The following is a 24,704-nucleotide window of genomic DNA, read 5'->3' as shown; positions in this document are numbered from 1 at the left end:
GTATCCTTGGTATCTATTTCTTTTATTCATCACCCTCTAAAGTCATGATTAGCTCATTTTATCTCTCATATTCCATATGTCTTTCAGACATGTTCTGTTTGAATCCTAAAAATATATTGTGCCTGATTCACAGTAATTTGCAGTAGCAAATTAGGTTTACATGTATAAATGATGGATTCATAACTTCTAAGCTTTCATAGAAATCTCACTGCCGGCCATAAATGTGTCTAATTTCTGCTTATTTCTGTAGTTGTATGATGGAACCATGCATGCCGGAACAACACATGCCTTAACAACGTGGTCGGAACCACAACTGTGTCTTTTCCAAGCATGCCTTTACCACGCATGCCTTTACAACGAATTTAGTTGTAAAAGCATGCCTAGTGAAGGCATGTCTGGAAACGCATACGAAGTGCCATGCGTGGTTTTATCATGCACCCTCCACCTGCCCGAGGCACAAAACTACCCACACCCCTAATACCTAAACTACACTGATGAGCCCTAAAAGTAAATCTGTCCTAACTCCCACCACACCCCTATAAACTAAAGTACCCCTACCCCCCACACACCCTAAACCCTAAAAAAAACTGCCCTGACTCTCCACCCCACCCCATAAAACTAAACTACCCTGACATCCCCACCTGCCCTGAGCCCTAAAAGAAAAAAATTACCCCGACCCTGCACCCCTAAAAACTAAACTACCCCGACACCCCCCACCTTCCTTGAGCCCTAAAACCTTCTCCACTATTAAGTAAACTTTCCGATCCCCACCCAACCTAAGCTCTAAAAAGAACAAACTATCCCTACCCTGCAGCTCCCTACACTAAAAACGAAATTACCCTGACCCCACCCACACACCCTGAGCCCTAAAAAAAAACACCCTGACTCCACAAACCTGCACCTAAAAACTTAAGTACCCCGACACCCCCACCCACCCTAAACCCTAAATCCACCCAACCTCTAAAAACTACCCACCAATCCTGTCCCAAACCCACTTACCTTACTGCGTCCTCTCCTCCCACCCTTCCTTAAACCTTCCCCCGCCCCATTAAAAATAAACTACCCCACCCTATGCCCTAAATAAAAAAAATACCCTAACCCTCCACTCCTGTCCCTAAAAAAGAAATACAAAGACACCCCACCCTAAGCCCTTTAAAAAAATACCCAACCCCCCCACCCCTCCCTTAAAAAAAATAGCCCACCGCTGACCCCCCACCCACCACAATCCCTTGATCCACCCACCACCCCTGCCCCAGCCCCACTTACCTAATTGCGTCCTCTCCCGAATAATGCATGGGTTTTTCTGTGCCTTAAACACCCATATGCGTAGTTCAGCACATTTGAAGTTAAGGCACAGAAAAAGCCATGCGTTGCTCAGGCAAGCGCTGTTACGCTTGTGTGGGAAACGTTTGCGTCCTTAAGGACGTGTTGTTAAGGCCGTTTCCCTATTTCAATACCACAACTGTGTACATTTACTGAGGAGTGAGCCTCATGCAAGTGGTGGTAAATCGAAAGATTAAGGCAGATTTTGTCTTCTGAGTTTGTGAACATTCACAGACTCCTCCCTGACCCTTTCCCACCCAGGAAACAGTTGGAGATTTTCTACTGGAAACAGATGAAGGAAATCCCCTTCCAGAGTGCGAATGGGAACAGAATACCAACAAACTTAGTAAAAGCATAGAAGGGGTTTTCTATGCATAAAAATATTTTCCTCATGGAGGAGATAAACATGCAATTGTGCATATGTTCTAGCTTGCCCCAATGTGTACTCTGTAGTGTTCAGTACTGACTTCAGCTCAGCACTGATGGAATACAAGCGTCAGGAACGACGGAAGACCATCTCGAATTCTGCAACTGGTGCAGCTTTTCAGACATTATTTCTAGAGCCCATATCTGTGAATTCCAAAAGCGGGGAAAGTACACTCATAAAGGAAACAAAATCTCCAAATACACGTTTTCATCCTGTCTTCCCTATTTTAAATGCCTTAATTCTTTATAATAGTTTATCCAGACAAATATTAGAACTCACCAGAATAACAGGAAATACAAATTGGACGAATATACAATGTTTTTCTTTCTGAAATGTAGTCTTTTAAAGATGCTTCTAGTGCCCAACATTTATTACTCGAGTAATAAAATAAATCACATTCATAAGCATAACGAGAACTAGCACAAACAAATAAGGGACTATTCACAATATATCATGGTTGATGAGCAGGCCTGAAAGTTTTTCTTTTTGTTGCGTGGTACCTTTGTGCCCAGGCTCTTGATGCACGATCCACGCAGCTCAGGATGAAAGGAGAGCCATGCAGCCAGTCGTCGTTGCAGCAGGTGCCTCCTGACTCAGGGGAATGACTCCTTCACTCCAATGGAGATTCCTTCTTCCTTCTCATGCAGACTGAAGGCGGGGAAATGTTGCAGAAGCTGGAGGGAGGGGTGGAAACAATGTTGCAAGAAAAGTCTTCTTCGTGGATGCAGATTGACAGTTCCTGGAGGGTCCAGTCGCAGTTCCAGTGGCTAGAAGTCAATTGGGGGTTGCAGAGGAGTCCTGCTGGAATCTTGCCAGCCGAATATGAGGACCCACCCCTGAGGAAGACCCTAAATAGCTCAAAGAGTGGGCTTGGTCACCTAGCCAGGTGACCACCTATCAGAAGGTGCCTAAGATGTCACCTTTCTGGCCACTCAGATGCTCCCAGAGTTCCCTGCCAACCTTGGATTCAAGATGGCAGAACCCAGGGACCCTCTGGAGGAGCTCTGAGCACCACCCCTGGGGGCACTCCTCTTTTCATTGTCCAGTTTCGCACCAGAGCAGGGACTGGGGGTCCCTGAACCGGTGTGGACTACTTTATGCACGGAGGGCACTAAATGTGCCCTTCAAAGCATACCAGTGGCTTGGGGAGGCTACCCCGCCCAAGCCAGTCACACCTATTTCCAAAGGGAGAGGGTGTTAACTCCCTCTACCAAAGGAAATCCTTTGTTCTGCCTTCCTGAGCTTGATCAAATCAAGCAGCAGGAGGGCAGAAACCTGTCTGAGGGGTGGCAGCAGTTTGGCTGCCCAGTAAACCCAGTAAGACTGGTGGTAGCAATGCTGGGGGTCCTGTAAGGAGCTTGGAATCATACTTCCAATACTTGCAACAGTATTCGGGTATGATTATGACACGTTTGATACTAAACATGCCCAGGTTTGGAGTTACTATTATGTAGCTGGACATAGGTAGTGACCAATGTCCTGTGCACGTATAAAATTGCGTCCCTGCACTCACAAGTCCAGGAAAATGAATCTGCAGTTTGTGGGGGCACCTCTGCTAGTGCAGGGGTGCCCTCACACACAGGTACCTGCACCCTGCCCTCTGGGCTGAGAGGGCCTACCATAGGGGTGACTTACAGTGACCGGGTGCAGTGACCTGTAGTGAAAAAGGGTGCATGCATCTGTCTCACACAGACTGCAATGGCAGGCCTGCAGAACTCTTTGCATGGGCTCCCTATGGGTGGCAGAATAACTGCTGCAGCCCATAGGGATCCCCTGGTACCACAATCCCTGGGTACCATATAATAGAGACTTCCATAGGGGGAACAGTATGCCAAATGTGGGAAGAAAAAGGTTCCAGCAACCACGTTTTAAGGGAAAGAGCATCACTACTGGGGTCCTGGTTAGCACGATCCCAGTGGACACAGTCAAACACACTGACAAACAGGCTAAAAAGTGGGGGTAACCATGCTAGAAACAGGCTACTTTCCTGCAATGCTAAAAGACAAATAATAAAATATTCCAGTCATGTCAGTAAGAAATCCTTCAGAGATGGGAAAAACTCAACAATGGAGAGGTAAACCTTCGAATAAGGAGCAGAGAACTGAAACAGAAAACAAAGACATCCAATCATTAGCAAGGGGCAGACCCAAAGCCTACGCTGTAAATATAGCAGACAATAGGTGTGCGACAGCAGACAACTAAAGCTGTCTGTTGATTAAACCTAAAACAAATGTGAAGTGAAAGCTTTGAGGTGGTCCTTGCAAAGACAAGTAACGGCCTGAACAGTTTGGAACATGAAGTGCCCACTTAACACCGAGAGGTCATTTAATCAGAGAGAGAGAGCCATTCACCTTCATAGTGCTGAGATGTCAGGGATTCAGATGCCAATGTTTTCAAATTAGCACTATTAGTTTAACATATACACTAACCAGGATGATGGTATGTGAATCTAGATTTAAAAAAAATACAATACACAACTGGTTTACAAAGTGTAAACATGTTCTATTCAATGCATTTGTGTAGTACTTTTCCACCATCCCTTTTAGGCACCATGTTGAAGGAACATTAGCATAGTGTACCTGCATACCCAAGGCACACAGAGTACTGCACTTAGGCAGAGATTTACAAAACTGTCATGCAACACAGCACAGCATCCATAGTTGCTGTGTTGTGTTACGTGAGAGAGAGAAAGTAGGAAGGTGCCATATCTACTAAGATATGGCTCTATCCCAACGTCTCCATAGCGCTGGCGCTCAATTAGGCTGCTAAGCCCCACTCACATACCTTTGCACCATAGTGCAAAGGTCTCTACCTGAGCCAAGCATAGATTTTGTACAGGAAGGGTACTCTTCCTGTACAAAATACTATGGCGGTCATTCCAACCACGGCGGGCGGGGGTAGCCGCCCGCCTGGCGGGAACCGCCGAATAACCGCACCGCGGTCAAAAGACCGCGGCAGCCATTCTGGCTTTCCCGCTGGGCCGGCGGGCGACCGCCAAAAGGCCGCCCGCCAGCCCAGCGGGAAAGACCCAGCAACGATGAAGCCGGCTCCGAATGGAGCCGGCGGAGTTGCTGGGGTGCGACGGGTGCAGTGGCACCTGTCGCGATTTTCAGTGTCTGCAAAGCAGACACTGAAAATCATTATGGGGCCCTGTTAGGGGGCCCCTGCACTGCCCATGCCAATGGCATGGGCAGTGCAGGGGCCCCCAGGGGCCCCACGACACCAGTTCCCGCCATCCTGTTCCTGGCGGTAAAAACCGCCAGGAACGGGATGGCGGGAAGGGGGTCGGAATCCCCATGGCGGCGCTGCAAGCAGCGCCGCCTTGGAGGATTCCCTGGGCCAGGGGAAAACCGGCGGGAAACCGCCGGTTCCCCTTTTCTGACCGCGGCTTTACCGCCGCGGTCAGAATGGCCCAGGAAGCACCGCCAGCCTGTTGGCGGTGCTTCCGCGGTCGTTGGCCCTGGCAGTCGGTGACCGCCAGGGTCAGAATGACCCCCTATGTCTTTACCAAATATAAAACATTTCCCACTTCAGGCGTGTGCTGCACACATCACAGTGGGAAATGTTAGAAGAGAAAACATAATTTCCCCTTTTTAACACCTGCTTCAAAATCGTGTTAATTTGTGGCACAAAACACTGTTCACTGTTTCTGGTAAGTAAGGATTTGCATTAAAAATAATGGTAGGAGGAGAGTGGCCAAGATGGCAGCGGAGTAAGTCCCATATTGCACTCATCCGCCCCCCCAGCCCGCTTCTATGACACAGAACGCTATTCCAGACCCAAGTGTGCAAGCTGACACGTGTGTCAAGATTCCGAGGGTGACCCACGAAGGAACGGTGACCTTCTAAATCCTCGGATCGCTCCATGGGCCAAAGCAGGTTCGGCTGAACACGCCACGCATCTGCCACAATGGCAGCTGCTTAAGCTCTGCAGCCTTGACAGACCTGGGAGCCACCTTAATCTTGTCTGTGATTACAGAGGGCCCCAAGGGTTAACGTTGGCCCCAGCATTACCATCAGCCCTGCTCTGGCAACCCCCTGTAGGAAAAAGTATTGCCACATTTTGATGCTGCCCAGTGATGCGTGTGGCAGCGCAGCTCAACCCACCTAGAAGCCATTCCACATCGTTTGTAGAGTGGGAGGCCGTGCGAGCTACCAGGAGCTCCAGTGTTGCTGCGGGCCCTGAATAGAGGGCCCGTTTGGGGGGACAGCCTTAACTGCCTCCAAAACCACACAGCAGCATGGAGCACACTGCTTCTTGACACATGGCCTGGCCTTCCTCTGGGCTCTCTTGCATCACACAGTGGTCCCAGGCCCCATTCGGGAGCATGCCACTGAGTGCCCAGATCAGCTGCAGGGGCCCCTAACCTGAAGACCTCGCAAGCGGTGATTGGAGATCATTGGCGCATGCTGCATGGCAGATACTGAAGGGGTAAGGCCCCTGTGGGCCCAGGCTCTGGGGTGGATGATTAGGTTTTTTAACCATTTTGTGGAAGTGCTCTATGAACAGATAATCACCCATGTGGCATGGCCTTGGGAGAACCTTTGTGCCCCCTACTGGGGACACTCCTCACTCCCTGCTGCAGCAGTGATTGCCACGAAACACCTCAGCCCCTCACCCTCAAAATCCCTCAGCTCCATCTTAGCTATCACCGCAGAGCTGAGCCCAGGAGAACTCAGTTCAGACTGTGACAATGACTGGTGCACCGATTCACCTGCTAAGAAAGCTCCTACCAAGAAGTGCCCACTAGAGACAGTGAGCCTTGGCCCCCAAGACCTCATACCAGACCTCGCCATACTGTGGGAGCAAACTCTGCTGGTATTGGGATTAATTGATGCCCTGACCGATAAATGACTTTCCCACCATGGCAGCAGCTAAACACAAGCAAGACCAGATGGTACTGGGACATGCGTATTTGCTCCGCCTTAACATCTGTCAAGGATCAGGCCCCATGCTCTCAGACCCACCACAAGCTGAGATTGAGGAATCCTCTGCCCCCGACCAGGTCTGGTGACCTGAGCCTTTCTGGTGTCGCTTTTCGATTCCCTGAAAACTGACATCCATGACCCTCAAAGGGACTTCACCCATCATATGCAAGAACTGCGCCAAGACCTGTCCTCAGTGGGGAATGGTTATCTGCTCTGGAGGATAGTGAAACCACGAGAGGTGAAGAGGTAGAAATACGGTGCAAGAAAGTTATTTGTCTTCATGAATAATGCAATGACCCTAATGCCCATACGGAAGGTCTCAAATATCGCTCTCGCCGCAACAACATCCACATTCCAGGTGTCCCCACGGACTCAGACATCAGCGGACACACTCAAACAATATTCCTCTCTCTTTTGGATTGGAAGGACAGTGTGGAACTGCAATTAGACAGAGTGCACTGTGAATGCCACCCTGCGGGCCCTAAAGCCAAACCTCCAGACATCCTGCCCTGTGTGCATGATTTTCAAATCAAGAAACAAATCCTACAAAAACCCAAGGCCAACCAACTGATACACTAATGTGGGCATACTATAGGGCTATTCCTAGGCATCTCCATCCTCACCCTCCAACGTCACAGAAACTTTAAGCCAATCACTGACTATTTACTGTCCAAAGAAATATAAAAAATCTCATTTGGCCAGGGACACCCCTTCAAACTAATCTTCCTCTGGGAGGGTCAACTTCACCAAGTCAAAACCCTCAAAGATGCACATAGTGTGTCCTCAGCCTCCCAGATATCCCCCACCCATATTTTGCATCAGGCTCACCTCATGGCTCCCCGCCCCAGCCGGAACCATGAAAGTCCACAGGCAAACGTAAGAAAGATCCTCCTCTGGGCCCAAATGAACACTCCCAGGAAAGGGTGGACAGCCTAGGTTCTGGAAATGGTGGTGCTCTCTCTCTCCTGAGACTGCTCTCATCTGTGGTCTGCATTAGGGCAGCCTGCCCTGGGCCACCTCACCTTCTCCATATAGTGGTCTGAGGCAGTGTGGCTTTGTCCTTAGCTGTGGCTGAAATTAGCTTATCCCCTGCTGGTCCATGCCCTGCAGGTCCCTTAGCATTGACAATGGGTGTTTTCAATATAGGATGTTGTTATTGTTGTTGTTTTTGGGGAGTTGCTTTTACTGATTATTTACTCCTCCACCCCTTATGGTCTTTCATGGGAGTCAAAGGATACATGGCGCTCACCACTATTTCCCTAGGCCCCTTTCCCACTTGGCACCTCAATTAACTAGACTGTCAGAGCTCAGAACACTTCCCCATTCCCATTTGCTCCTCTCGATCTTAAGATAAGAAGCCTCAATGTGCGAGGCTCAATAACCCCATCAAGCAAGCTGCCATCCTCTTGCTGATGGAGCAGTTAGGGAATTATATCTGCCTTCTTCAGGAGACCCATCTCCTCTTCAAGGACATAACCAGATTGCAATCTAAATGCTTCCCATGTCAACTTTGGTACTCAAACACTTCAAAGCAGGAAGGGGTGGCAATCCTCCTTTTTAATGGTTTTAAAGGCAAGCTAATATCCAAGGTAACTGAATTCAAAGGGCAGCTTTCAGCTTATATGTTTAAGGTGGCTACCTTTCACTTTACCCTTGCCAATGAATAGGCACCAAATAAACACTGAGAATCCTTCCTTATAAATGCCCTAGAACCCATACTCTGTTCCCTTGATGCTGACATACTAGTGGGAGGTTACTTTGTTATGGATAACCACTTAGACCATTACGCCCAAATCTCCGATCAAGCTGGAGCCCTTTCGCCCACCGGACTCTGCTGGTTGGCGGATTGTGGGCTGCAAGATATTTGAGGACTCTACCATCCTAACACTTAAGATTACACATATAACTCAGCTGTACACAAACCTATGCCCGAATTGATCACTTTCTCCGGAGCCCAGCCCGGCAAGCCTTAGTGTGCAACACATTTATTGCCCCCAGGTCTCTGTCGGACCATGCACCCCTGCACCTGGTATTATGCTTAGACTTCATTCAAGCTAAACACTTGTGCTGGCACCTCTGCAATACTCTTCGGCAGGAACAATCCACAATCAATTCCCTATGCAAGGTAATTGCTGATTGCCTCCACAACAACGACAGTGAGAAACATCTTTAGCTTCCTCATGGGAGACTCTAAAATTTATAGCAATGATGATGATGATGATGATGATGGGCACAATTCAGACTATCCGTGATGGCCCGTCTACTGAGGTGCATGCTGACACGCATTTAGTGTCTGCATTTAGGCACTTTTATAGTGCACTCTATGCAGCTTCCGATGCTCCTGAAGGGAGTCCCTTGGATTATCTCGAAATGGCTCAGTACACTTCTCTTACCCTCAGTGACTCTGCATCACTGGATAAACCCATCGTGATTGACGAAGTAATCTCAGCCATTTCCCACTTAAAACAGATGAAGTCCCCTGGGGCTGATGGCTTTTCCCCACCGTTTAAAAAAACCTTCTGCCTGGACCTTGCCCCATTACTTACCCCTTAATGCCCAGGCTCATTGACCTGGACCAAGTGGGCTTCATTCCCACCGTCAATGCGGAGACAACACCAAGCACCTCCTACACCTTATTGACAAAATGCACAGATTCCAGAAAAGTCTCTCCTTCTCTCGACCGACGCTGAAAAAGTGTTTGACAGAGTTAACTGGCCCTACCTACTTGATACCTTGAAACCATTTGGCCTTGAAGACACATTCTACAAAGGGATCCACTGCACATACAGCACCCTTAAAGGTACTGTATGTGTAAACTGCGTAGTATCTCGGCCCTTCCCTATCCAGCAGGGGAACCAGCAAAGGTGCCCCCGCTCCCCCCTTCTTTTTGCTCTGTACATGGAGTCCCTAGCCCAAAGACTATGGGCTAACTCTGCCATCCCCAGAATACCTTCCAGCAGCGATCAACATCTCATCAGTCTCTACGCCGACAATGTGATCATAACCATTACCAATTCCATGTTATCTCTTCCTGTTCTGGTGACCGAATTCCAAGCTTTTGGGGATATCTCTGGCTTCAAAGTTAATGTACAAAAAGCCCAAATTTGGAACTTGTCGGTGACTGCACCCCATGCAACTCATCTCTGCTCCCTGTTTTCTTTTGAATGGGCTAACAATACTATACCCTACCTGGGCATTCAACTGGCCTGAACTATTCCCAAAACTATTGCAGTTAACTACTCCTCCTTCACCTCACACATACTTTCTGATCTTAATACCTGGGACCATCTGCGTTTGTCAATGCTGGACAAAATATCTGCGCTTAAAATGATGATCCTGCTGCGCATCTTATACCTTTTTCAAACCCTTTCTGTGACCCCTCCACAACATGCTCTACGCTCTTTGCAACCAGAAATCAACAAATTCCTCTGGGAGGGAAGAAGCCTCGACTTCAAAAACACATACTATACTAACCCAAACAGGACAGTGGTCTTGCTGTTCCCATGGTACTGTGCTTTTTCTAGGCACCCAGCTCCACTTTCTGGTGGAGTGGAGTCGGCCACTTTCTGAGAAACACTTGTGTTTCATGGATCAGGTTGTAGCGTGCCCTCACATCTGGAAGTAACCTTGGCTCCCCTGTACGCACCAGGCACAAGGCCTTTATTTTTCACCAGTGACCAGCTAGGTCTTTCTGGTCTGGGATGCCACAGTGGTTAGAGCTGGCCTGACTGCCTTTCCTTCACCTATGACCCTAACCTTCCCGACCCAGACTTCCTACAGAGATGCAAAGGGATAGGTTCCAACAATGGCAGGATGGTGGCTGCACCCATATGGGGTGTTTGTTTGATACTCAGGGAGTCATCCCGTTTGAAGAATTAAAGTATGCCTGTGACCTGGAAGAAGCAGACCGTCTCCAAAATCTCCAGGTCTGACACTGGGTGATTCAGCCCTCCAATAAACCATGTGCAGAAAGATCCCTTGCTCCCTTTAAAAAATGGATCTTCCTTAAAAAAGATGATAAATGCCTTATCACTGAACTTTACGTCCTATTAGGCAAAGGGACCCTGCTGGCCAAGACTAAGGGACAGACTAGATGGGAGGAGGAGCTTGGTATGACTATATCCCCCAAAGATTGGGAAAACATTTTCTATAAATTCCGGCACATGGCCCATAACATGGCGAGCACTGAAACGGCATACAATGTAGGGTTGTATTGGTACCTCGGCTCGGCTTCATACATGTAACCCAGAGCATTCAAGGGAATATTGGAGAGGCTGTGGGAACACGGACACCCTGTTTCACCTTCCTTGGAACTACCCAAAACTTGGGCACTTCTGGACCCACATTCTTAACAATGTAGACCAAGCCTTCGACACCTCTATTCCAAGGTTCCCAGCTTACACCATTTTGGGGGTGCCCAATCCACTAACATACCCACTCTGCTCAATGAGAGGGAAACAAATGGCATTGGCATTAAGGGCGGCCCATCAGGCGATCCTCTCTTTGTGGGGCACAGATCGGACTCCAGACGATACCGCTTGGCTCCACAGGCTGTGGTTTCTGGGGATGAAGAAATTATCTATTGCTATAGACCAAGGACATAACTCCTAAGCAGAATTATGTATCCATATTCTTTCATTCAAATTTAACAAACTAACTTGCCGTCCTACCTTAAATTACTTTTCTTCATTTCCCCGTCTGAACCCCGCAATGCCTCAGCCTTACCTAAGCCTGCTGGCCATTGCACAAGGTAATCTGTCTACTTACTCTGTTGCACATCACCAATATAGACCAGTTAGCTACACACCAGGGAGAGGTGAGTGGGAGGAATTGTTGATTTGGAATGTTTGTTTTGCTCTCAAAATATCAAGGCAGACTTTGCCAGCCTTTGGCAGCTGTGTTACTTAAGTTGAAATTTCTATAGTCAGCGAGGCCGACCCTCTGGGTTGTAGACCATTTTCCCATTTGCTGTGTGTATCCTTCTTTTGCAGTGATTATAATATACAGAACTGATCCTTAAAAATAATGGTTGATTGCGTGGAAACGCCCAGGTACCACCTGTGGAAACCCCAGCTGATGCAGTCTGTTTTGATTTGAGGTAACATTCCAGGACGAAACACGTTTTGTGATGGCAGGCCTCGAAAAATCATTAAAATGTTACTAGACCTGCAAGTCGAGTAGCTTCAATAAACTACTTGACGTAACTGTAATGTACTTCACCCAGAAACGGGTCTCAAATTGTGCGATCCTAGGCAAATATTGTATTTTATAGTCGCCTTTTTCTTCATTCTCACATATGAGTGCACCTTCAAATATCTGATTTCAGCATTTCTGCTGTAAAAAAAAAAAAAACTTTTGTTTGATTAAATACGCTAAACGTTTGCTCCATATATACTAAATCTAGTCCACATATAGGGTACGCTTGATCTTCGAATGGCCTGCCTCTTAGTTTACTAATAGCTTTGCCATAGGGGCAGGAGTGTTTCTCAGTTTATGTTTAAACACTCACTTTTAATAAATACACTACTAAAGCATGATGTGGTAGCGCACTGTTATTTACAGACAGTAAATTTCCAAGAAATGTCCAACAACCTTCCCACTAACTTGCAGCTTTACTGATAAAACTATATAGTGTATTAACAATAATCTGTGAAAATTGGGTTTCAGAAAACATTTATCATTTGCACATCACCAAATAAAGTGTTCAGACTTTTTTTATCCCATCAAAATATTTTTTCATCACACAGAAGTACAAAAAATGGTCTTTCATAGATACTGAAATATATTTTGAAATGTTTGTAAAGTTGAGTTAGTTACATAAATGTTGTGTGTTAGACAAAACCTGATACCAAAAGCCTTTCATTTCACATAGGTCAGACAGTTCACCTTACAGAATCCTGGAGCATTGCAGTCACAAGAGAAAGCATTTGCATTGCAAGAAGACAAACTAACTTTTGACCTCTGTCTCTCACACAGAGCAAATGTGACTAGAATAAGATTTAAAGGCATCTTAATTGCTAATTCAGTTTCTGACTGAACAGAACACCTGTTCTTTGTCCACTGACAGAAGGGAGGAGTGGAATCTAAAAATAGCTCAACCTCCTAAAATAAAACTCAGTGGTCAGTTGATTTTTCGAGCCGTGGCTAGAATGTAACTCCCAATATTTTGTGCAGTTCGTCTTGGGATGCCAACCCAGCATAAAACGTGTGTAAATCTGGACCTTATTCCTGGACCAGTAGATGGTCCCAAGGGAGCAGAGTGATCAATAGTAAGCAGTAAAAACGTGCTCAACATGCCCCCACGGTTAGCTTTGTGGGTATGCAGAAGCAACCTTACACTTCATTTATCATTCTCACCTGTTTTTCACTTAGGCGGAAGTGCTGCAATAAATGTGGCAAAAAGAACCAAGGTTGGTAAGAATCACAGAGGGGTTTTAAAAGTGTGTTATTTAAGACAAGCCCTTTAAACACACAAAATATAACTTCCACCAGCTTCATAATATGAGGCAGGCCGATGGTGCATACAGAGGCTGCAGAAATCAACATTCATTGACAATATTGTGTAATGTACAATGCACATGATAACGTGTTTATACATAGGTAAACCAGAAATGTGTGTGCTCTAGCAAAGGCAACATTAGTAAATTATAGACCTATGTAGATGTTAACTACACACTGTTATAGTCAATCGCAAAATGTTTAAAATGTGTACTTTGAAGAAACATAATCAATGGAAAATGTCCTTTTCATTTTTTGTTTTTTAGGAGAAAGACTTCTACCAAATACTGTTAGCAGACTGGCAGATGAGAAATCATTTCAGTTTTGTGTGTTGTTTTAAGTCATCATGTTATTGCGGGGTGGGGGCAGGCGTTCTCCTACTGAGTGGCCGGATCTCAAAGCTAAGACTGTTGACCACAATATTAGGCCTGTGCTAAATTAAGGCCAGGCAACTTCTTTAATGGAGCCACCACAAATAGTTATACAAGGGTACTAGTTTCAACAAATTTCCTCATAATTGCCTTGTTGTAAGGGTAGTGATTCCCAACCTTTTGACCCCTGAGGACCCCCACAGAATCACTACTGGAAGCCAGGGACCACCAAACAACTTATACGATTCCAACATTAAAACAGTAATTTGCAAAAAAGTACACACCAAACAAATATTTTAGATCAAAAAAATGTGCAAAAATCTAAATTTTAATCGGCAGGTTGGTGCTGCATCTCTGTGACTCATGTTTCAATGTTTGGATTTATTTTGAAAAGTTGAATTCTCAGGTCAGATTCTACATTTCTCTAACGATTTCTGAATTTATTTTTAGCTCAGGCGCGGCCCGTCCTTTAGGGCTGAGGGGCCACACCCTCTCCACCTTTTGCCCCTCATGAAGAGTGCCTATCAGGCTGAGCAAAGGTCAGCCTGACAGACACTCTTCATGTTCAGCTCAGGCAGCCAGGAGCGAGACTCCTGGTTGTCAGAGCTGAACTTTGCTGGGCTGAAGAGGTCACAGCTCCTATGGGCGTGACCTCCTCAACTCAGCAAAGGTGCCTCGAGGCCCTTCCCCTCCGTGACGAGGGGAAGCGTCACCCAATGACTTCGACCTGGGCACTTCAGGTTTAAGCCCTGGAGCGCCCAGGGCGAGTGTCAATCAATGACACCTCATCAGAGTGGGGAGGGGTCAGCAGTCTCACTGACCCCATCCCACTCTGTGACAAAGTTGCAACTGCTGCTTTCCCTCATAGGCTGACCTAAGGTCAGCCAGAGAGGGAAGGCAGCAGTCCCAACCCTCCTGGGACCTCGGAGGCTGAAGGTAAGTATGTGTGTGTGTGTGTGTGTGTTTTTTAAATGAAAGCTTGGTGCATGCGTGTATGTTTGAATGTTGATGAGTGTTGTGAATGAATGTGCGGGCATGTGTGAATGAATGAGTGTGAGTGAGCGGCCCGCCCCTCTCCCTCCTAAAATTACCGTCCGCCACTGTTTTAGCTACATAAGATCTGACAAAGCTTTTTCACAGAAATATGTAGTGGGGAAAGGAAGTAAAACCTTAAGTGCTTTGTACAATAATTCAGGATAATCCATTCATACATGCAGCCAAAAATTTGCGGCAGAAATCTCCTTGAGTTGAAGTTTAAGTGCACTCTCTATAGAGATTTCAATCAAGCAATTTTCTTTAGATGCTGTCAGTCCTGTCCAATTGTCAATATGTACATTAAAAGGATCTTTAATACAGTTTTTGCTTTCATTTGGAAGTGAAAAGTATTCACAAAAACTACATCCATCGCATAGCTTGGAGATGCTGGATAAAAACTTCCAAGACTTTGTTTAATATATCATCATAAGCAGATTCCAAAAATGTCTACAGGTCCTGGAAAGATTCAGAATTTATTTTTGATAAGCAACAAGCCCAAAAATCTAACTTTTTTTTATCATTGTCTCAATCTTATCTTTGATATTAAAAATTGTGATACCTGCTCCTTGCATACTCAAATTGAGTGCATTTAAATGAGTGAAGATGTCTTCCATACACCTAAGCATGGCTAAACAAGTATAGTCATTTATGTCCTCACCAAGCGCAAATGAAGATTCCAGTCCAGTGATTAATTTTCTGATTTCTTCTCTCAGTTAAAAAAATGGACATAAAACTACCATGAGACAGCCACCAAACATCTGTATGCAGCAAAAGCTGATGGTGATCACTATCCATAGACTGACAAAACTGCTTGGAAAGTCTTGAATTTTGTGACCTAGCTGTGATAAAATTTCCAAAATTGACTGACTCATTCAGGACCTTTTTAATACCTCTTAAATCTTCGTAGCAGCTAATGATTCTATATGAATTATACAATGATGCCATACAACTGAAGTGTTAGAGTCCATTGTTCATGCAACAAGTCCAGTTAGTCTCCCAGACATGTAATGCAGCCCATCTGTGCTGATTCCTATGCATTCGAACCACTAAATTACATTTGATGTCAGAAATTCATTCAAAGTGAGGTAGATTTCTTCAGCAGTGATGTGTATCAAATAGCGGAAGAACAGTAAATGTTCAATAAGGTGGTCGTTACAACCCTGGCGGACGGTGTTAAAGCGGCGGTAAGACCGCCAACAGGCCGGCGGTAAAAAAATTGCAATTACGACCGTGGCGGAAACCGTCAACAAAGTCAGCCACTTTAACACTCAGACTGCCACGGCGGTACAAACAAACAGCGCGGCGGTCACCGACAACAGACAGGCAGGAGACAATGTACCGCCCACACTATTATGACAGGCCAATCCGCCACCCTTTTCTTGGGCGGATTCACCGCGGATAAAAACACGGCGGAAACAGGAATTTTGAAAGGAAAACGCTCACCTCTACACACCCCACGAGGAACGAGGACACCATGGAACCGGAACTCCAAATTCTACCTGCGATAGTCTTCCTGCTCGTCTACCAGGAGCACGAACGCCGGCGGCGAAGACCACAGTGAGTACTGCACCTACGACACAGGGGAGGGGGGAGGCAAAAAACAGGGACATGCCACACGCAACACCCCCACCCTCACCCACTACAACACACACACTAATACATGTTGATACATTACAGTTACACCCCACAAGCCCCCCGGAAGAATGCAAAGACAAAAGGAAATGATTGTAACAATTGTAATCTATTAAAATCCAGTACTACAAAAATATATATACACTATAAACAAATATATACACCAATAATACAAGTCCAGGTATTGCACCATTTATAGTCCGTGGACCACTGGGCCCAAAATACATGGGCGAGGCCCACACTCGATACCCGACCAAAACAGAGAGAACACTGCAGGGGCATCAGATAGAAATACAACAGGCACCTCAGGGGGAAGGGAAGGGGGGGCACCTCAGCCAGATGAGTGCACGACGCCAGATCCACGAGGGGGCGCAATGCCCACTGATGTATCCTGGGGAGTGCAAACCACAGTCTCTCAAGTCTCTACAGTGGGTGGGTTGCCCACTGATGTATCCTGGGGAGTGCAAAGCCACAGTCTCTCAAGTCTCTACAGTGGGTGCTTTGCCCACTGTTCAATCCTGGGGAGTGCAAAGCCACAGTCTCTCAAGTGGATAACAGTGGGTGGTTTGCCCACTGTTCAATCCTGGGGAGTGCAAAGCCACAGTCTCTCAAGTCTCTACAGTGGGTGGGTTGCCCACTGTTCAATCCTGGGGAGTGCAAAGCCACAGTCTCTCAAGTCTCTACAGTGGGTGGTTTGCCCACTGTTCAGTCCTGGGGAGTGCAACGCCACAGTCTCTCAAGTGGATAACAGTGGGTGGTTTGCCCACTGTTCAATCCTGGGGAGTGCAAAGCCACAGTCTCTCAAGTCTCTACAGTGGGTGGGTTGCCCACTGTTCAATCCTGGGGAGTGCAAAGCCACAGTCTCTCAAGTCTCTACAGTGGGTGGTTTGCCCACTGTTCAATCCTGGGGAGTGCAAAGCCATAGTCTCTCAAGTGGATAACAGTGGGTGGTTTGCCCACTGTTCAATCCTGGGGAGTGCAAAGCCACAGTCTCTCAAGTGGATAACAGTCTCCACTGGTTCTGGAGGGGGACTGGTGCCCAGAGTGCTTCATCCTGTGAAGGAGAGAGGTAGTGGATGGATCTCTCCACTGGTTCTGGAGGGGGACTGGTGCCCAGAGTGCATCACTCACCCCGTGACGGACCCAGTTGCATCAGTGCCCCTGCTGCACATGGGCTAGCAGTGCTTGGGTTGGCGGTGTCCTGTTCAGCGGTGGTTGAGTTGGCGGTGCCCTGTTCAGCGGTGCTTGAGTTGGCGGTGCCCGGTTCAGCAGTGCTTCAGTTGGCGGTGCCCTGTTTAGCGGTGCTTGCGTTGGCGGTGCCCGGTTCAGCGGTGCTTGAGTTGGCGGTGCCCTGTTCAGCAGTGCTTAAGTTGGCGGTGCCTGGTTCAGCGGTGCTTGAGTTGGCGGTGCCCTGTTCAGCGGTGCTTGAGTTGGCGGTGCCCTGTTCAGCAGTGTTTGTGCTGGCGGTCCTTCATGGCCCAGCGTGGCTTGTGCTGGCGGTCCTTCATGTCCCAGCAGGGCTTGTGCTGGCGGTCCTTCATAGCCCAGCGGGGCTTGTGCTGGCGGTCCTTCATGGCCCAGCTGGGCTGGTGCTGGCGGTCCTTCATGGCCCAGCGGGGCTTGTGCTGGCGGTCCTTCATGGCCCAGCGGGGCTGGCGGTGCCCTCCTGGCCAGCTGGGCTGGGGCTGGGGCTGGCGGTGGCCTCCTGGGCAGCTGGGCTGGGGCTGGCGGTGCCCTCCTGGGCAGCTGGACTGGGGCTGGCGGTGCCCTCCTGGGCAGCTGGGCTGGGGCTGGCGGTGGCCTCCTGGGCAGCTGGGCTGGGGCTGGCGGTGGCCTCCTGGGCAGCTGGGCTGAGGCTGGCGGTGGCTTCCTGGGCAGCTGGGCTGCGGCTGGCGGTGGCCTCCTAGGCAGCGGGGATGATGGCGGTCTTCTCAGCCGTGCAGCTCTTCCCAGACTTGCCGGGTTTCTTGTGGCCCTTCCCCACCTTGGGAGGTGTCACAGCTGACTCCACACTCCCCTGGGAGCGGCTTTGGTGGCTGGAGTCTTCCCCCTCTCCCGCCGGGCACTGGCCAACTTCTGATGCTTCACAGGTGGGGGACTGGCTGTGCTGTGGCTCCGTGCCACACTGGCTGTCCTGGTGACCGGTGCACTCCACATACCAGTGACTACAGGCACCACTGGTCCCGGAAATGTTGTGGCTGAGGTGCTACTTCAGGACCTATGAGATTGACGGGGTGGGGGAGGTGTGGGAAAAAGGTCAAGGCTGGACATGAAATATTTCTTGGACACACTGGGACGGGTAGCTGGAGGGGGTTTGGGAGTGGAGGAAGAGGTGGTGGTAGTAGGAGGTGTACATTTGGTGACTTTGGGTGCAGGTGCATGCGCTGGAGGCTGTCGTGAGGTGGATGGCTGTTGAGTGGGTGTGTGGCTGCGTTTGTATATCTTAGGAGGGCGTGTCACAGACACACTGGGAGAGGACACAGGGGACGTGTGAATTGTAGTGGGGGTGGTGACTGCACTTGAGCGGGGTGTGCTGGTGGGTGTGCTGGTGAGGGACGTAGTGGCTGTAGAGGTAGTGCATGCAGGTGTGAGTGTAGACGAGACTGGGAGGGAGGAGGGAGACGACGAGGAGGGGGACACAGTGGAGGCAGTGGATGTTGGTGTGTCTGCATGTGTGTGTTGCTTGCGTGAGTGCCTGTGGGATGTGTGGTGCTTATGTTTGCCTGAGCTTCCCTTGTGTGTTGACGTGTGTGCTTGCTGGTCTGATGGTGTGCTTGGGATAGGCAGAGGTACAGGGGATTGGGTCTGGGTGGAGGAAGTTGGAGGGGAAGGCTAGAGACGGGGACAATGGCTGCCATCAGTGCTGAGGCCAAAGTTTGAAAAGCTGGGTGAAGGGCCGCCTGACCAGAATGAATGCCCTCCAGGAATGCATTAGTTTGTTGCAACTGCCTTTCTACAACCTGGATGGCATTCAAAATGGTAGACTGCCCAACAGTGAGGGACCTGAAGAGGTCAATGGCCTCCTCACTGAGGGCAGCAGGGGTGACTGGGGCAGGGCCTGAGGTGCCTGGGGCGAAGGTGATGCCCACCCTCCAGGGTGAGCGGGCACGGGCGAAGGCAGAGGGGCTGCTGGGAGGGCGCTGCTCGTAGGGGGGGTGGCGGCTGTAGATGCGGGGGGCACAGATGTTGCCGACACCACAAGGGAGCTCCCATCAGAGGACATGTCCGTGTGCTGGTGTCAGCTCCTGTCCCCGCCGTGAAGCTCCCCTCGCCCTCCATCCCACTGGTGAATTCCGAGTCCGTAGTCTCCAATTCCTGGGAAATGGCCTACAAGGCTATGGACGACATCTGCACACATAGATGACACAGCGGCATGAATAGCTGTACTTGGCAGTCTACAGAGGTGGGGTGGGGTGCCACATGGCCTGCCTTATGGAGGGGCCTTGCCTACGGAACTCGCCCTGGCCTAGGGAAACCCACAGCCCTCCTTCCCCACCCAGACGCCTCCACTGCGGGCAAAGTCAGCAGAATGAGAGTGTACTCACCCCCTTGTGTCTGCTGTGATGCCCCCAAGCGCCCATCCAACTCCGGGTAGGCCACCGCCAGGATCCTGAACATCAAGGGGGGTCATGGTGCGACGGGCACCCCTCCCATTTTGGGAGGCCATCCCCAGCTGAGCCTCCGCCGTCTTCTTGCTCCAGCGGCGAATGTCCTCCCATCTTTTCCGGCAGTGGGTGCTCCGTCTGTGGTAGACCCCCAGGGTCCGGACATCCTTGGCGATGGTACGCCAAATATCTTTCTTCTGAAATGTACAGGGGAAGAAGAGAAATCATTACCAACTGCACCGTCAAAGTGATTGGCCCCCATCCCTACCCTTGCCATGTGGCACATGCATTCACCGTCTTTCATGCATGCAGCACTCTGCCCCCTTCCTTCTTACATCCAGCCCTCTACACACAGGCATAGCCCATACAACATGCTCCCTGTGTACTTACCTGTTTGTCTGGAGGACAGTAGAGTGGCGTGTACTCGGGGAGGACCCCATTCACGAGCTTCTCCAACTCCTCCGATGTGAAGGCAGGGGCCCTTTCCCCAGACTCTCGAACCATTGTCTCTTCCAGACCGAGGTCACAGCAGCACTTGCAGTGTAGGTCCTCTCCTGTCGAAGATGAGGTTTTGAGTGATTGAACAGATAGAAAATGGCGGTCACGTCCGTGGCGGTCACGTCCGCGGCGGTGCGTACCGTCACCGCCGGCGTACATCGTCATTGGCTCCTGGGACCCATAGGGTCCAATGTTAACCAATGCAGCATTGCGCCGCGGTCTCCGACCGCCTACCGCGACAGTGTACAACACCAGCGCAGTTACCTCACATCGCCATTTCAGGGGCCCACATGGCTTCATTTTCCACTGCGTCACACATAACTAGGCCTTGGCTCAACACACATACAGGCCACCTTTTGTGTCTAATTGGTGTTCTGTGTAAACTGTGGGTACGTACCTCTGAGTTGTCTGACTCTGTGCTTGCTGTTGTCCTTCATAGGCACCGTCCGCTGGGACATGTGAGGAGATGGCGGCATCCTCCGGTGTACCGACCGTTGGTGGATCTGTCGACAATGGAGGAGCGACATTTGATAATCACCTACAGGCTTGACAGTGCCACAATCCAGGAACTGTGTACCCAGTTGGAGCCAGACCTGATGTCAGCAATCCGCCATCCCACAGGAATCCCCCCTCAAGTGCAGGTGCTGTCAGTGCTCCATTTCCTTGCAAGTGGCTCTTTTCAAACAACTGTGGACATGGCATCAGGGATGTCCCTGCCTATGTTTTCCAACGTATTGTCCAGAGTATTGTCTGCCCTTCTGAAACACATGCGGAGCTACATTGTTTTCCCTCAGGTGGAGGATTTGCCTACAGTGAAAGGTGATTTCTATCCCCAGGGACATATCCCCAACATCATAGGTGCCATTGATGGGACCCATGTGGCTTTGGTCCCCCCCCACAGGAGTGAACAGGTGTACAGAAACCGGAAGAGTTATCATTCTATAAATGTACAGATGGTATGTTTGGCAGACCAGTACATCTACCATGTGAATGCCATGTTCCCTGGCTCAGTGCATGACGCCTACATCCTGCGGAATAGCAGCATCCCTTATGTGATGGGTCAACTCCAGAGGCACCGTGTGTGGCTATTTGGTGAGCACCTGGAAGCAAGTCAGTGGGAATGGTTGTCTGGGTCTGGGGTTATCCCTCCAGGTTAGTGTGTGTCTAACAGTTGCCCCTCACCATTTGCAGGTGACTCTGGTTACCCCAACCTGTCATGGCTACTGACCCCAGTGAGGAATCCCAGGACCAGGGCAGAGGAAAGCTACAATGAGGCCCATGGGTGAACTAGGAGGGTGATCGAGCGGACCTTCGGCCTCCTGAAGGCCAGGTTCAGGTGCCTCCATATGACAGGTGGATCCCTATTCTACTCACCAAAGAAGGTGTGCCAGATCATCGTGGCCTGCTGTATGCTTCACAACTTGGCTTTGCAATGACAGGTGCCTTTTCTGCAGGAGGATGGTCCAGATGGCGGTGTTGTGGCAGCTGTGGAGCCTGTGGACAGTGATGAGGAGGAAGCAGAGGAAGAAGACATGCACAACAGGGACTCAGTGATCCAGCAATATTTCCAGTGAAACACAGGTAAGAATACAATCCTGCCTACTACATGTACTTTTACACTACTACCTCTCTCCTGTCTGTCGTTTTCACCCAGTGTATGGTCACTGTGTTGTCACTTTCTCTTGCGGTTTCACAGATGTGGGTCCCACTGTGTGACATCTGCTTAAATCCCTCATGGACTAGAGCTGTGTGACACAGGTATGTTGACATTACTATTTCAAATACATTTTGTCATTGTAATTGCTAATACACTATTTCGAAATCACATCATTTTGTGCTTTAAGTGTGTTTATTTAAATGCAAAATATTGGAGGGGGTAGTGAAATGGTGACGGGTGATGGTGGAGGAGTGTCCATGGCAGAGTCCAGTCTATTAGTCTCACAGGTGCATTGCCCATATGGGCATAGGAAGTGGAGCTGGGGCAGTTTTATTATGGACAGGGTGACAAAGTGGGACAGTAGGATGACAATCAGGGTGGTCTCATTTCTTGGTGGGGGTCTTTGCATCATTCTCTGTCTTGTTCCTGGATCTCAGGGACAGTTTGCGGGGTGATTCTCCCTCTGCAGGGGGTGGGGTGCTGGTGTGGTGGTCCTGTGGCGGGGCGTCCTGTCCACTAGCGCCGGCGGGGGTGGTGGGCAGTTCATCGTCCATGCTAGTGTCAGGGGCCCCTTGTAGTGCCACAGTGTCCCTCCTGGTGTTGAGTACTTCCTTCAGCACCCCTACGATGGTGCCCAGGGTGGAGCTGATGGTTCTGAGTTCCTCCCTGAAGCCCATATACTGTTCCATCCTGCATGCGTGGTATGCTCCTATGATGGAGGAGAGGGCCTCGTGGAGAGTGGGTTCCCTTGGCATGTCCTCCCCCTGTTGCACGGCAGCCCTCCCAGTTCCCCTGTGTTCCAGTGCCTCCGTCCCCTGGACCGTGTGCCCACTACCACTGCCCCCAGGTCCCTGATGTTGTTGGGGTGGTGGGTTATCCTGGGTTCCCTGTAGTGGTGGACACACAGCTGATTGACATGTCCTGGGGACGGAGGTATGGGCCCGCTGGGTGGGTGCTGTGCTTGTGTTTCCAGAGGGGGGAAGGTCTGTGGTAGCCTGTGCCTGTGTGAGGGGAACCGACTGTCCCGAGGTCCCCGATGGTCCGGGCTGGTCATCTAGATCCAGTTGGACAGAGGTGCTGTCATCACTGTGGGCCTCTTCTGTTGGTGGTGTGGACATGTGTGGACCCTCCTGTCCGGTGACGTTGGGTAGGGGTCCTGCAGGGGTATAAAAGGATGTTTGTTAAATCTGTGCGTGTAATGGTGTGAAATGGGTGGATGACCGTGTATCCCAGTGCTAGCATTCCTGTGTGTGAGCTTGTGTGATGGTGGTTTAGGGGGGTGTATGGGTATGTGCAGTGGCCATGCTTTGGTGATGAGTGTCCATGCCTTTAGATGCATTCAGGGCTTGGTGTTGGGATGTGTGGTTTGTGATGTTGGGACATTTGTGAGGAGTTGGAGTGCTGGGGGTGAGGGTGGGCTATGTGATAGCATGCAGGTAGGGTGGGGGATGTAATAGTAAAACTTTGAATTACCAGAGTCCATTCCACCACCTACTCCTGCGAGGCCCTCAGGATGCAGAATCGCCAGGACCTGCTCCTCCCATGTTGTTAGTTGTGGGGGAGGAGGTGGGGGTCCGCCGCTAGTCGGCTGAACCGCCAGGTTATGTCTTGAGACCACGGAAGGCACCTTCCCCCGTAGGTCGTTCCACCTCTTCCTGATGTCCTCCCGTTTTCTTGGATGTTGTCCCACTGCATTGACCCTGTCCACTATTCTGCGCCATAGCTCCATCTTCCTAGCTATGGAGGTGTGCTGCACTTGTGCTCTGAATAGCTGTGGCTCTACCCCGACGATTTCCTCCACCATGACCCTGAGCTCCTCCTCCGTGAACCTGGGGTGCCTTTGCCGTGCCATGGGGTGGTGTCGGTGATGTGTGGGGTGGAGTGTGTGGTGATAAGTGTGGTGATATGTAGTGGTGTGTTGTGTGAAGTGCGTGGAAGTTGTGTGGGTGATGGTGTTGTGTGCCTGTGGATGCTGTTGTTCTTGCTGGTGGTGTCTCTCTGGCCTTCTTTCTGAATTTTTTGTCGTGGGGGTTTGTGGGTGATGTGGGTGTGTGTTTTATATTGTAATGGGTGTGTGGGAGTGGTGTGTGTATGTGTGTCAGGTGTGTGTATTTTTAATTGTCCAATGTGGGGATGTTTTGTAAGAGTGTGTGTATTTTGAGTTCGGGGGTGTGTACTGCCAATGGAATACCGCGGCCGCGGCGGTGTGTTGCCGGTCTTCTGCACGGCGGTAAGCGCCATTTACCGCCAATGTTGTAATGACCACCTAAATGTATTTGCTGTCTGTACTTTCATCTGCTTGTAGGCTGTAATATTGACTTTTACGAATTCTTTCAATCTTTTATGTCGTCTTACATTTTGTCAATTTGCTTTATAATTACACCAAATTTAAATCTTTCGCTGCTTTTTCTCCAACCATTGCGCTCCCCATGGCTTTAGCAGCAGCATTTGTATGAGGTTGGACACTTCATGTAAACCATTAAGATCATTTTCTTTAAAGATGATGTTGCAATTTTTTAAATGGCGCTCTTGCTCTTTATTTTTTAGAAATTCTGTGGATTTGGTAGCATGTTCTTTATGCTTAGTTTCCAAGGCCTGCATGTACAAACCTTTTGTGCACAAAGTGTGTGCATAAGCATCACTGTCAGGGATATAAATAGGGTTAAACAGGGTTCTGGTCCTGAAGAAAGCCCCAGACGTCACTTAGGGCCTACTTAGGGCTGAAACATG

The sequence above is a fragment of the Pleurodeles waltl genome, chromosome 4_2 (assembly GCF_031143425.1).
Source record: "Pleurodeles waltl isolate 20211129_DDA chromosome 4_2, aPleWal1.hap1.20221129, whole genome shotgun sequence".
Taxonomy (NCBI): Eukaryota; Metazoa; Chordata; class Amphibia; order Caudata; family Salamandridae; genus Pleurodeles; species Pleurodeles waltl.
Note: the sequence above shows the minus strand (reverse complement) of the source record.